Source organism: Triticum dicoccoides, chromosome 6B (genome assembly GCF_002162155.2).
Source record: "Triticum dicoccoides isolate Atlit2015 ecotype Zavitan chromosome 6B, WEW_v2.0, whole genome shotgun sequence".
NCBI lineage: Eukaryota > Viridiplantae > Streptophyta > Magnoliopsida > Poales > Poaceae > Triticum > Triticum dicoccoides.
The window spans coordinates 475866647-475878262 of NC_041391.1; positions in this window are offsets into that span (position 1 = coordinate 475866647).

The following is an 11616-nucleotide window of genomic DNA, read 5'->3' on the forward strand; positions in this document are numbered from 1 at the left end:
CGAGAGAGAGAGAGAGAGAGGAAGTGGGGGTTTTCGCCCCGATCAAGATTGGATCGGGAGGGAGAGGAGTGGCGACGTGGGGGAAGTGGGGTGCGGTAGTGGCCAGGGTTTCGGGATGGGGGATATGGGGAGTGTGGTGTGGGCCGGCCGGTTGTGGCCTGGTGGCCAGCTGGGCCACGGCCCAGCAAGGGGCTTTGTTTCTCTCCCTTTTTTATTCGTCTCCTTTTTTTATTTTAGTTTCACTTTTCTGTTTTCTATTATAGTTTCATTTATTTTAGTTTTATAAAATACCAAGTTAGCACCTAAATTAGTATCATTAATATAGGACACTGCCCAACCTAGTTTTGACCCAAAATAAGTTAGTTTAATATTTTTAAAATTTAAAGAGCAATTAAAATGTTATTTAGCCACTATTATTATTTACTTTAGGGCATTTAAACATTTTGAAAAGGGTTGGTTCCACCATCAAAAAATTAGTTAGGGATTATTTGCCACATGATGAACATTTTAGTTTTCATGTTTGAGAAGTTTAGAATTGCACTTGTTATTTGAATTTGAATTTGAACGGGACTTGATTCTGCGAGATTAACTACAGTAACTGGGGTGACATGGCATCATTAGCAGAGGGTTACTGTCGGATTTCGGGTTCCGGCAGACCCTTGAGGTTCGAACACTGGGGTGCACGCGGAGATCACACCCCCAGCCTACCCATGTCTCACCGCCTCGCTAGGATCTAAACTACACGAAGAACAACACAAAGGACACAAGATTTATACTGGTTCAAGCCACCATTGTGGTATAATACCCTACTCCAGTGTGTGGTGTGGTGGATTGCCTCTGGGGCTGACGAACAATACAAGGGAAGAACAGTCTCGCGAGGGTCTGTTCCTATGGTGGTGGTGTCCCTTTGGAGGGGTCGATACGAGATGCCTATCCGATCTCCAGATGCCTTCCCACTGTGGTGGCTAGTCCTATTTGTAGGTAGAGGCCCTGGGCCTCTTCCCAAATATTGAGCGTGAAGGGCGCCAACAATTGGCCATTTTGAAGGGGAACATCTAGTACACTTATCCTGACTAAAGTTGGTCCTCGCCTGCCAAAGACCCTGACGATGACGCTAGCTTGGGCTCCACAATGACCTCTGTTCTGCCACCCTGCTGGTCTTGGTCTTGTTGCACCAAAACGGTTGCCTTTGCTTGATACCCTTGCCTGCGCTTGCCCCATTTGCACCAAAGGGGAAACAAGGACTCTGCGCAGGCCGGCGCCCGCCTGGCCCTGGTCGTCATGGCTTGCGTCACGGGCACCTCGCGAGGTACCCCGCCTTGATCTCTCCGCCTCCTCGCGAGCCAGCCTGACAAGGCCGTTCCTGCGGAAGCCTCCTGTCGCCCTTCCCCGCGAGGCTTGGCCCCTCGCAAGGGTCTTGAGCATGTGTTGATGAAGATGGGTCGTGCTGGGCCACTCCTTGAGCCACACCGCAGGCCGCAGGCAGGCAAGTCTGGGTACCCCCGTTCCCAGAGCACCGACAGTAGCCCCCGGGCCCAAGGCGCGCTCGGACTTGGCTTAGCAGAGAAGCAAAGAGGCAAGTGCGAAGCGCCGCGGGCCCCAATAGCCTGCGGCCTTGGGCGCCGCGTGGCGGTTGATTGGACGTGGGCGTCCCTGTTCCCCCACGCCTCCTTATTTTGCGCCCTGCTAGGCGGACCCGTGGGTGCACACAATCTCCCCTCTCCTCGCCGCTCGCGCGCCTCCTGCTCTTCCTTCCCTCGAGCTCCAGCCTCCGCCTCCAATCCAATCTCGAATCGTCCCCTTTCCCTTCGCCATGGCTCGGACGAAGAAGGGGAAAGGGCAAAAGCTGGTGCCTTCGCCCGGCCCATCGCCATCGACGGCTCCCGCTGTTGATAAGTCGATCATACTCAACCTGGAAGGCTTGGACAAGGTCAGCTCCGCTATTGCCACCGTCTTCAACGAGTGTGGGAGGACGACGGTCTGGCCCGCGTCTCACTTCTCCATTGATAGGATAGCCACCGAGGTCCAGTACTTTGCTGACGCCCTGTGGGCGGGATTGGTTCCCCCCTTTTACGATTTCTTCAATGACGTTCTTTCCCACTACCAGTTCCACATGATGCATTTGGGTCCCGAATCCATTGCTCTTCTTGCTGTTTTCGCTTTTGTTTGCGAGGCGATGATGGGCATCCCTCCTTCCGTTGCTTTGCTGCGCCATTTCTTCTCTTTGCGCCTCAGTAACCCCTCCCAACGCTCGGGGTGCGTGAGCTTCTTTGCCACGCCAGAAACAGAGGCCTCAGGAATTGACTTCAAACTCCCTCCTCCTGCGACTGGGTTCCGAGAGCGGTGGTTGTACGTGGATGTCGGAGTACTCAGCCCCCTGCTCTCGGAGCCCACCTTGCCTGCCGTCCCCAATTCGGGCTGGGACCAGGAGACGCTCACGAGCCCCCGGCTCGTCTTCGTCTGGCATTGCTTCGCGTACTTGAGGGCGCTTGGTGTTAGGGCACCCAAGGTGGTGAAGGAGTTCCTCCTGTGCTGCATTGCCCCTCTCCAGCGCCATTCCTGCCGGATGTGGTCTTTCGGAGGGCGTGGAGACCGCATGAGGCTCCAAGAGGAAGATCTGACGCCTGAAGTGCTGAGGAAGGTTCTCATAATCCTAACTGGCGACCCTTCTCCTGGCAGCATCCAGCATGGTGGCGCCTTGTTGTACCTCTGCTCGAGCAGGGGTGACTTTGTGAAGCAGATGCCCAGCTTCGACGAATGGGGGCTACACCCCACAGGCCTCAGGGGGCCTCGTGAGAACCCAGTCATGGTGGTCGCCCTTCCGGTTGCCCACGACGGTCCCTCCTTGAGTGGTGGAGCTGGGAGGCAGGGGCCGCCGGGGGCTGAGGCGACCGCTATCGGCACGACGATGCCAAGCGGCGCTCTTGAGGTGGTAGCTCCTGAAGTCCATCCCGCGGTGATAGAGGGGGTTGAGCCGCAGCCCGCAGTCCCAGTGGCAGAGGCCTCTGATGCTCCAGCCACCCTCCATGGTGCGGCGTCTGGCAGCAGCCACCAAGCCAATGCCCCCGAAGTTGACCTCATCGGCGCTTCTTCCTCGTCGCAGGCTGACCCTTGCGCCGAGCTCCTGGGTCGCTTCCGAGTGGACTTCGAGGCCCTCCGAAAGAGGAGGGAGGCCTTGGGGGATGATTACTCTTGCCGCCTGTTGAAGCGTAGAAAGTACTTCGCCACAGATGAGTAAGCCTTTCCCTTTCTCTGTCCCTTACTTTCCTGCTGCTTCAACTAATTATCGCCCTGCAGGGCCCTTCCTGCCGAGTTCACGGAGATGGCTGAGGAGCCATCCCTCCGAGCCCCGCCCTCTCCACCTTCCCCAAGCGCCCCGGGCTCCAGCACTGCCCTTGTGGTGAGGCCGGTCGGAGAGGCGGGCCATCCTGTGGTGCGTCCCGATTCTGCGCACCTCACGACCATCCTTCGTGAGCCCTCCCGGGGCATAGCCAGCCTGCCTTGGGCTCGTCTGGTTGTGGACGGCGTCGGGCTGAGGTCGGCCCCGCGGTCTTCCTTGGAGGGCGAACTGGTCCCGGGCCAGGCTTCTGGTGAGGCGCGTTCGGTTACCGTGAGAACGCCAGCCCCTAGCCCCCTGCCCTAAGGGGGTGTGCTGGTCTGTGGCCCTCCACGCGCGCTCGAGGCGGAAAGCGATGCGAAAGACGTGCTCGAGCACGCTCGAGAGTGCCGTGCCCTCCGCCAAGGGTTCCTCCGGAGGGCGGCGGACGCGGTGAGCCAGCTTGGTGTAGAGCTCGATGACGAGGACGCACGTCTTGAGGCCGAGGGCCTGCGCCTAGCCGAGGAGAGGCGCAAGCTGAAGGTGGTCGTTGCCCTTGCGCGCCACCAGCGTGACCTTGACAATGAGAAGGCCGAGGTGTCGCTGGCAGCTTCTCGGGAGGCCTGCTCCCGGGTCGTCTTGGAGGCTCGGGAGGCTGACCATCAGTGCAAGGTCGCAGAAGAGCGGGCGTGGGAGCTCCGGTCCTGGAGTAACTCCTTGGAGGAGCAGGTGGAGTTGCGTGAGGCGGCCCTTGCATCGATGGAGGGGGCTTCGGCCGACCGGGCGGAGCTTCAGAGACGCGAGGAGGCGCTGACGATGGAAGCCACCGAACGCACCCTGGACCTCGAGCGGTTGGAGACAAGGGAGCGCATGGTCATGCGGGCGGAGGATGACGTTGCTGAGAGGGAAGCCCGAGCCGTAGAAGAGGTTGACCGCCAGGTGGCGGCGGCCCGCTTGAACCTTGAGCGCGAGTTCGAGGAGAGGCTAGAGTTGATAAAGGTTGAAGCAGAGGGGAGGACCGCCGCCCTGAAGGCCAAGTTGGATGAAGTGATGCGGCGCGGGGATGCTGCCCAAGCCGCTCTTGGCACGGCACAGGCAGAACTAGCTTCCTCCTGTGCCTAGGTGCTTCTTCTCCACCAAAGGGTGGACGCGGCCGAGGCCGTTGCGTGGCGGAACGAGGACGAGATATGCCAGCGGCAGACCTTGGAGCATATGCACAGCCCCATGCTCCGTGAGCTCCAGGAAAGAGACAACACGGCCCTGGGTATCATCTGCGAGGCAGCCGTTGGGGAACCTCGTGTGGTCAACTACGCTGGTAATCTTCAATTCTTCACTGACGTGGTGACGCAGCTGGAGGCTCGGGCGGGGAGAGCCGACAGGTTGGTGGAGGAGAGGAGTCGTGCCCTACTGGGGCGTGCTTTTTCTCACGTCTTCAGTCATCTCCAGAATATGGATCACCATTTCGACTTTGACGCTGCCATCGCACCAGTACCCCTGGTGATCTGGGGCGATCTAGCGCATTGGGTGGAAGACAACATGGACGCCCTTGTCAGGGCTTTCACCTCCGACGACGACGGCATGGTCGTGGCCGCTGATGAGGGCGGAGTGGTGAACGGCCCAGGTGCTGTCGGCGGCGGCGCAGAAGGTGATGGCGAGGCCAGTGATGCCAGTGGCGACTCTGGAGGTGTCCCTGAGGATGCATTGGGGGATTTATCCGCGCGTGTTGTTCCTGCTTCCATCCTGCACAGAGAGAGTTCGGGCTTGGCCTAGAGGATTGTAAGAGCATATTGGGAGGGGGAGCCCCTCATGTAAAAACTTGCAGTTAGCGTATTTGTAGACATGATATCACCTGTGTGCCTGCGCCAGCCGACTGGTCTCGTGGCGAGTCGATTGGCATGTTACCTTTGACCCGTACGGGCCCCTAACCTTCAGGGGGGTCGTGGTGTCGTGAATGTCTCCTGAATGGGCCTGTTGGACCTACAAGGAGAACCTCCGGAGAGGGCACGGTGACGGCAGCCTAGGCTGCACGCATGTTGGGCCTAACCCGGCTCGCAAGGGGCTCACGAGGGGAGGTGGCTGAGGCCGGACGGATGCAAAGCGGTGACCAGAAAGCGAGAGATTGCTCGAACGAGACAAAACACCCCTTCCCCGAACACACGCAAGTCTCAAGCTCAAATCCAACTTAAATCCGAACAGGGAAAAGCAACAACCAAGGGGAAAAGCAAGGAAAGCAGAAAAAGCCGCGTCTGGCACCTAGTCTAGTCTTTGACGTCTTCTCACCAGCGCGGAGCTAAGTGCTGCCACTGGGCGTGGGCGGGAGCCCCTGAGGCCCGAGGGCGGCTCTCCAGAGACTCCGGGGTGTGTACAGCCCCACTCATTATTACGTGATAGTGTCACGGGGCAGCGAGCTTCACAGGCACTGGGCCTTCTTCATAGGTACCGACCTTGCTTCATATCGCCAGACGAGGGCCCCGCCTTGCGCCACACTCTAGTGCCTTCGACGATGGCCGGAGACCGAGGACGCCGCCGATGGGGTAGAGCGGTCGCCAGCAGTTCCCCCAACGACCATGGGTCCTCTGCCGGGGGCAGGCCCTGAGGCACCTCCCGTGCAGAGAGCCTACCTCCTGAGGACGCCTTGCTCCGAACGCTGCGGTGGTGATGCCGGATCCCGGCCCCTCTCCTGCAGCCCCCGGCGCCCTCCTCCTGAGGGGTAGGAAGCTGCTGGATTGGGCCAACCATCTGCCGCGACAACCTGTACTCCTGCGACCCACGGTTAGGGTATGCTTGCTCCTGAGAATTAGCGGTACCCGATAATCGCTGCCTCCAGCACGGTCGACGGGGCTTTCCCGGGGCTCGTGAAAGAGCTCAGCTTCGGGTATCTCTTCCCCCCAGCTTGGGCTGAGGAACAAGCTGTGATCTTCCTCCTACACGTGCCCTTGATCCATCATGTGGGGCACGTACTCCTCCGGGGCCGCCACCCCGAACGCTTCGCTGTAGTGCCCCGTGTGCCACGCAGTCCTGCTTGAGGCACCCACCTGGGGGGGTGGCGCGACGGCCCGCTGGGACCGTGGGCTGCGGCGAGTCTTCCTTCGCTGGCCGGAGGCGGAGGCAGCACCGTTGGTGACCAGGCGCTGACGGCCAGGGAGGTGTTGGAGTGGCCCTGGAACCCGCTCAGGGTTGTGCGAGCGCGTGTGGGGCCTTCGTGCAATCCGCCTTGGGCCTGAGGGGGCAGCTGGGTGTAGAAGGGGTGAGCCCCCGAGGCGGCGGAGCCCAGAAGCTCTGCCACCCGCTCTAGTAACACGTCGCGGCCGCCCTCTTGCAGCTTGTATTGCAGCAGCTCTCGCGCTACTGTGAGCGTAGCCCTTGAGTTCGCCTGCTCTCGCCGCGAGTACGGCGCCGCAGCCACGGCATGACTCGAGGCCCTGGCTGCCGACCACACCTGCCGCGGCATTAGAGCTGGTGCCGCTTGACCGCGGGCTGCCTGGGGCGCAGGATTGAGGTCGCCCTGGGCAGGCGGCTCTGTGCGGGCGGGCCACGCCGCCCAGGGATCAGGATTGCCTGTCGGGTTGCCGAACATGTTGATGATGGTGCGACGGGCGGCGAAACACGAGGCGACGGAAGGCGGATTCCGGTGCACCCCTACCTGGCGCGCCAAATATCGGATTTCGGGTTCCGGCAGACCCTTGAGGTTCGAACACTGGGGTGCACGCGGAGATCACACCCCCAGCCTACCCATGTCTCACCGCCTCGCTAGGATCTAAACTACACGAAGAACAACACAAAGGACACAAGATTTATACTGGTTCAGGCCACCATTGTGGTGTAATACCCTACTCCAGTGTGTGGTGTGGTGGATTGCCTCTGGGGCTGACGAACAATACAAGGGAAGAACAGCCTCGCGAGGGTCTGTTCCTATGGTGGTGTTGTCTCTTTGGAGGGGTCGATTCGAGATGCCTATCCGATCTCCAGATGCCTTCCCACTGTGGTGGCTAGTCCTATTTATAGGCGGAGGCCCTGGGCCTCTTCCCAAATATTGAGCGGGAAGGGCGCTAACAATTGGCCATTTTGAAGGGCAACATCTAGTACACTTATCATGACTAAAGTTGGTCCTCGCCTGCCAAAGACCCTGACGATGATGTTGGCTTGGGCTCCACAATGACCTCCATTCTGCCGCCCTGCTGGTCTTGGTCTTGTTGCACCGAAACGGTTGCCTTTGCTTGATACCCTTGCGTGCGCTTGCCCCCTTTGCACCAAAGGGGAAACAAGGACTCTGCGCAGGTCGGCGCCCGCCTGGCCCTGGTCGTCATGGCTTGCGTCACGGGCACCTTGCGAGGTACCCCGCCTTGATCACTCCGCCTCCTCGCGAGCCAGCCTGACGAGGCCGTGCCTGAGGAAGCCTCCTATCGCCCTTCCCCACGAGGCTTGGCCCCTCGCGAGGGTCTTGAGCATGTGTTGATGAAGATGGGCCATGCTGGGCCACTCCTTGAGCCACACCGCAGGCCGCAGGCAGGCAAGTCTGGCTACCCCCATTCCCAGAATGCCGACAGTTACTGTAGCTTAACTATCCAGGCGTCACAATTCTCCTCCACTACAAGAAATCTCGTCCCGAGATTTAAGAGGGGGGCTAACGGGGAAAGGTCTGGTTACGAAATTCTAACGAATCTTCTCGGTCTTGGTTGCTCTTCTCGAACTGGTCGATCCATTACATTGATGTCTTCATTTTTCTTCTTCAGGTCATCAAGATGAAGTCGGCATCCTTTCTTCGGAAACTCCATCGTACTTACGAAAGAATAAAGGGTGGGCATTCTGGGAGAACGGACCTCTTCAAGGTCGACTATCTGGTCGATAACATCGAGGAAGATGGCGGAAGTAACTCTCGCATCTAAACTTAAGAAAATATCAAGAGCAAAGTAAGGAGGTATCATGTGAAGTTTCGAGCGGGCAGGCAATCGTTTGATGCCTAAAACAGGGCGTGAAAGGGGTTCAAAGCAATGGGGATAAGTATTGTGTCTGATACAAGAATTGATGATCTCTCGGAAGGTGGCTCGTGAATCACATACGAGGCCAAGTGCGAGGAACAACCTTAAGAACAAGGGGTGTATAGGAGAGTCAGGTTTTGATCCTGTGCACCTATGGGTTATGGGCCCACCTTGTGGGTTGAAAGTAGGAAGGGCGCTGACATCTTGTATGGTTATGATAACAAGGCATGGCAGGGAATAACCTGTCGGTCATGTCGGCAACACTGTTGGTACCAAGGGTGAGGGACGGCGAGAACCATTTTCCTGCTCGTTGAACAAGGCGGACCAATAGGCAAAGTTCTCGTCCATCGGCGCTACCGGAATGTCATCAACAATAGTAACAGGGTCTTGCTGACAAAATTGTACACCGAGGTGTTTACATAAGCAGTGAATCTTTACTGCTTAGATTATATAGATCACAAGAAAGGTCAACAAACCAATGAAAAGGAAAATGTGATCCTCAGGTTAAACAGAACAATGGAAAGGTAAATGTGTTTAAACACATTTCCAGGGGTATATCTTTCCCAAGGACAAGCAGAGCATGATATCCATGACAGGACAGAAAGCAGAATACACTTTAGGTAAGGGGAGAGAAATCTCATGACATTACCCATACAACTGTGTTTGGATAACTGACCAAGAACATTTAGCATCGCGCCTCCAATGTTCTTGTTGATGAGCGGGGTATCATAGTCATGCTTCGAGGTAGCAATGATATGGTGTTTCAATCAAGGGTTGGACTTTGGATACACGAATGATCCATCAGGAGCAACTTATAAAATAAGTCCTACAATTTACTCCAGAAAGAATGGTTATCCTTGCAAAAGAAATTGAAATGATAGGTCCTCTAGCCAGGGGGTGCTAGGCATGACATCATATTACCGGGTCATCAAAAGACCAACATCATAACTCCTGGAAAGTTGTCCCAACCATCATATATGTCCGAGATTCAGATCCGATTGGTGTCATGATACCTCAGACTCAAGATGTCTAAGAAGAAAAGGTGCAACATAAATCAATGAAATGACATTGCAAGATTCTCGGGAAATGAACTATGGGAGCGGGTTCCTGAAATAATAGTTCGTGATTAAACCAAGGAGAGGATGAGGAGGTGGCTGATGGACTCAGCGACAATCCATCTAAATTTCCAGAAAGATGATTTTCCACAGTTATGTGAACAAGGAGATAACATTTGTCGGATCAAATGATATAATGATGTATGCTCGAGGAAAACATACACAAATAAACATAGATTGAAAAGTGCACCCGGAATATGGTCTTATGTAGCATGATCAATGTTAGAATGATGATTCAATAAGTAATAGACTTAGACTGAAACTATTGAACATTAAGTTCAAAGCAATAGGGTTGCTAGAAGTACAGAATCCAAACAGCACCGTTCACTTAATGATATCCCGGTTAGAATCAACACGGGAACTAAGAAAGAAGATGATGGAGAGAAGTATCACTATTTCAAGAATTCTTAAGAGGTGGAGCAATCCTCACAACATTCTTGATATAGAAGACAGTAATACTACAAGGTAGAACATAATACAAGTTCGATAGCAAGTCGCATCCACAACAAGAACAAGTTTGTGATGAAAGGAAGATAAGGATGTTGTCGATGGTAATTCAATTTACCAAGGGAAGAGGATGGCACTTACCATCATGAATTTGATTTGATATCCTGGAAGGAGTCAAAATGTTGATGATGATCACGACACAATTGTCGAGAGATTTCATGAAGATGTAATCCATTGGCGATGACATCAAGTCAAAGGAATGATGAAGCGAAAGGCTATTGGAACCACGAGTACAACACAAACTTGAAATCAAGTTTGCTATTCAAGGAGAATTGATATGACGAGGAAGATCGATGCAATATTAGCTCATCATTGAAAATTGTGCTCCGGGAAGAAGGACCAGGTAGCATAGTTAAAAATTAGTACATTTAATGATATAGCCGATCAAGCTAGCAATGACTTGAAGGATTATTAAACTCGTAAGCAATGGGAATTGCTTAGAGTTATTGAATCGGAGTGCGGAATCAATTCACTCATGGGTGTTCTCGAGCGAAATAACTCAGAACCCAGGGAAATTTGAAAACGGTGAGAAGCAATACTAGATGAAGATGTTTTCTTCATAGTACTATACTAGATGAAGACTCATAGGAAGCAACACAGTGCTTTGATATTCTCGAGATACCGGAGGGCAATACTTGAATGAAGATCAAAATAGAGTTTGCGGAGATGTATCGATTAGCAGAAGACAAGTGATTTAACTTGTCTGAGAAATGGGATCAAGGAGAAATTATGGTCGGAACCATGATTGCAAAGGTATCAATTCCAATTCACAGTCATGAGATGACATTATATCCAGGGGGCAATTATTATTACAAGGAGTTTCCATGATAGGATCTACATCGTTTCCATGGGCATGAACACAAAGTCCAAGGTCGACTCCCACTTCGTCAATGCATAACCTTCCATTCAACTCTCGTATTTAAAAAATGACATTAGTTCTTGAAAGTTTTATGTGGTGCAATACTAGATAAGTATGACCCGTGAAATCTTTCGGGTTCACACGGATTAGGGAACGCGTAGGTTCAACCCATCAGGGCATCTTAGGAACGTATACCGCAAACTTCAATAGTAATAAACACAAGCTCGATAGTAGAGCATGGGTGACAAAAGGAGAGGATACAATTTACCGAATGCATTATGTATCAGGGGAAGATCTTCTCGAGGTTTTTGTATACGAAGGACACTGTCGGATGATATTACAATAAAGGATCCAACGGTCCATAGAGGAGCTGATGTGAGTATCGGTACACAAGCAGAGGAAGAAGCAATGCGAAGGCATTGGATTATAGAAGCAACTGACTAATTCAAAGCTCAATGTAAAGAATCATGATTTCTGATTCAAGGGATCAGAAGCAAACGCTCTGATTAAGGATGGGTAAGCTGAATAGACTTAGGGGTACAATCGACGACAATTTGATTGGTCGATAAACATATCATGGTCAAAATGACATCTCAGCCGGAAAGATAATTTTAAAAGAATCAACCGATGATTGCATGCATTCGCACTCATGTTGAATCAATAGGATCAAAATGACGGTGTCAACGGAGACTAATGAATGTTGCTATACCTATGGAAAGCAACCATAATGCAAGCAGACAAGTATATGTAGAGCAATAGTTTTAAATAGGATTCTTGAATGATCGGATAGAATTTCAAAGTATCATATGAAACATATGAACAACTGGGGATGGATGAATA